The sequence below is a fragment of the Octopus bimaculoides genome, chromosome 1 (genome assembly GCF_001194135.2).
Source record: "Octopus bimaculoides isolate UCB-OBI-ISO-001 chromosome 1, ASM119413v2, whole genome shotgun sequence".
Lineage (NCBI taxonomy): Eukaryota > Metazoa > Mollusca > Cephalopoda > Octopoda > Octopodidae > Octopus > Octopus bimaculoides.
Window position 1 is genome coordinate 186,043,779 of NC_068981.1, and position 3,466 is coordinate 186,047,244.

Consider the following 3,466-nt stretch of genomic DNA (forward strand, 5'->3'; position numbering starts at 1 on the left):
TTAAGTTTGTTCTGAACATTTGATAATGCAATCTACCCAATATTGTTTATCTTTATATAACGGATATCGTTGCTAATGAAATATATGTAAGATGACGTTACTAAGTAATTTATGAAGAAACTTCCGTTTTTATTTTGCCTACACAGGCTTTTATATACATTTATTACATAACATACATAGTGTTATTATATAACACACATACATGTATGCATACATATATACACAAATACAGACAGGTTAGCAGACAGACAGTCAGACAGAAAGGCAGACTGATTTACATGCATACACATCTACAACCGCATTCATACATGGTGGATATACATTTTCACAACACACATATCTATACGTAGGGACATGCACGAATGCATACACACACATGCATGAACGTCCATATCCACACGCAAACATTGAAACGCATACAAATGCACACACATACACACACATGTAAGTTAATATGGGTTTCGTTTGCTGAAATATAATTAACTTGGAATTACAAGTAATTTATGAAGTAACCTTTTGAAGTATATACGACTAATCCCTCATCTATTGATCTGACAGATTACATGAAATTAATCAGTTAACTTCCATTGTCACTTTAGCATATGAGAGATATAATACATGTATTGATTCCTTTTGTAACAGTCCTACTTTTCGAGGGATTGGTATCATCGATCAAATCACATAAAATGCATCGCCATTGAATATATCGATCTACAGCGAAGAAAGGGACAGTGAAGCCTGATGAGATTTGAACTTCATTTACTGGATCATTGACGTCACAGACAGTTTTTTGTTAAATGGCTCCAGACGAGCACTAATCGACCAGATCTATTCTTAATGTCATTCCAGCCATGACCAACAGATATAATGTATTTAGGACCCTATTATTACCTCCGCCTTAGCGAAGGCGGAGGTATTGTTTTCAGTCGTGTTTGTTTGTCCGTGGACAAGAAATCTCTAGAATCGCTGGGTGGATTCGGATGAAACTTTCAGGGATGTTTGGCCTCATGACTGGCATGAACGGATTATATTTTGGGATTGATGTGGTACCAGACAAGAATGCTGGATTAGTTTTTCCTGTTTTTTTTTGTTTTTTGTTTTACTTAAGTTTTCTTAGCGGTCGGTTTCATTTTAGCATTCTCGTTTGCGAGAGCAGTCGAGTTTATTTCAGATATTCTCGTTTTCAAAATCATCTCTGGCTAATCGTTGAGAGGTTTGATTTTATTTTTAAAATTTTTTATTTCTAGTTTACTTGTTTCAGTCATTTGACTGCGACCTTGCTGGGGCAATGCTTTGGACAACATTTTATCGAATAGCATTTATTTTTTTTTAAAGCTGGATGCTTATTTTATCGTTCTTTTTCCTAAACTGGTAAGTTACGAAGACGTAAACACACCAACACCTGTTGCTTATCGGTATTGGGTGATAAACACAGACACAAAAACACAGGCACACATACGCACACGCACCGGCACACGCACATACATATGTATGAGAAGCTTCTTTTAGTTTCCATCATCTACCAAATCCACTCAGAAAGCTTTGATCGATCCGAGGCTACAGGAGAAAATATTTGCCTAAGGTTTCACGCAATGGAACTGAACCATGTGTTTGGGAAGTAAACATCTTACCACACAGCTACGCGTGCGTTTTGCTTACTTTTTTTAATTTTTGAAACAATAGACAGTAATTTGACGTATATTTGGCTGTTATTTCTTGCGAGGTTTTTCCATTGTGCAAATGCCTCATCGTTGACTTGAGAGAGAAGCGTAACATTTTCTAGTACACTACTAAATGTTTCACCATATCAATTTGTTAACTAGCGCTGCATTCATCAGCGCAATCAGTGAAGTATTAGAAGTTATTACAACTCGTGTAATTCCTCACAGTAAAAACCGGTAATTCTTTTAAGTGGTCCTAATGTCTTTTACATGAATATCTATGAAAGACAAGACAAATCTTTCTTCGGGGCATCTTCATTTCTGATGAAGATGAAGATTAAAACTAGAATTTTATGATTCGACAACGATAAAATATCTAACGTTCTGAGATGCGTAACTCTTATAGAGTCGATAATTTTTCAAGACGATTAATCTTCTCATCAAATAAATACTTGTATATGAGTTTCAGATTGTGGCACAATGTCAGCAAATTGGACGGAGGAGTTAAGTCGATTACATCGACCCTAGTGTTCAAATAGAACTTATTTTAACGACCCTCTAAAGAATGAAAGGTACGTGAATAATTCTGCCAGCTCGTTACCTAAGAGTCGTACATTTTTACTGGCTGCACATTTTGGCACAAAGTCAGCCGTTTATGGAGAGGAGATAAGTTTATAACATTGACCCCAGTGTTCAATTATTATATTATTATCTACTCCAGGTACAAGGTCCAAAATTTTGGGGGAGGGGCGAGTCTATTAGATCGACCCCAGTACGCAACTGGTACTTAATTTATCGACCCCGAAGGATGAAATCAAAGTCGACCTGGGCGGAATTTGATCTCAGAACGTAAAGACAGACGAAATACTGCTAAGCATTTCACGTGGCGTGCTAACGTTTCTGCCAGCTCGCCGCCTTAAAAATGCGGTACATATTATTTTCTACCCTAGGCACAAATCCCCAAATTTTGGGGGACGGGGCAGTCGATTCGATCAACTTCAGTATGCAACTGGTACTTAATTTGTCGACCCTGAAAGGATGAAAAGCAAAGTCGACCTCGGCAGAACGAAATACCACTAAGAATTTGGTCTTGATTTCGTCTTTGATCATCATCCAATACCCTCACATTGAATATATACCTTCGTCTCAGGCTGAATTCGAAATAAGAGACTGAATTTCACAAGAAAGCAATAATACAACTATGTATTTGGAGTTAATTATCTTTCAGTAATTACAGTCATATTGATTAGATGTCAAATTTTCCCTCATTGATTACACACAAACACATACACTAACACACATACACATCATGATACTCATAATCAATTGTTCAAAATATATATCTGTTTTAGGATAAAGTGCTCGATTAGTATAGAGCGTAATATCAACTAATGATGACAGGCAAACGAGAATTACAGGATTATGTTCAATAGCTGACTGTTGTTTCTGCTACGAAAAAAAAAACATTGCATTCAGGCTTGAGTGCCTGTGTATCGTCTTATAGGTCATAAAATCTATGGTTATTTCGGAAAACATATAAAATCGAAATAGACATACATTTCATTTTAAGAGCTCTAATACGTTGCACAGGCTCCAATCTGTGCACGCTCTGCATTCCATAGCAGCAAGGACTGAAAGCTAGTGAAGTTGCTTACGTAACTCTTGTTAAGTTGTCATTCAATATTAATATTACGCTACGCCCTGACAGATATATTCTAAAGCATATATTTATTGAGCTTTAACAACTGGCTATTATACCGCAATATATATATATATATATATATATATATATATATATATATATA

General features: G+C 36.1%; 1 protein-coding gene across 8 annotated transcripts in view; it reads left to right on the forward strand.

The window, feature by feature from the left end:
- The window catches only part of LOC106879245 (uncharacterized), an 894,824-nt gene that overhangs the window by 47,433 nt on the left and 843,925 nt on the right, over positions 1–3,466 (forward strand). The gene's annotated exons all lie outside the window — the stretch shown is intronic.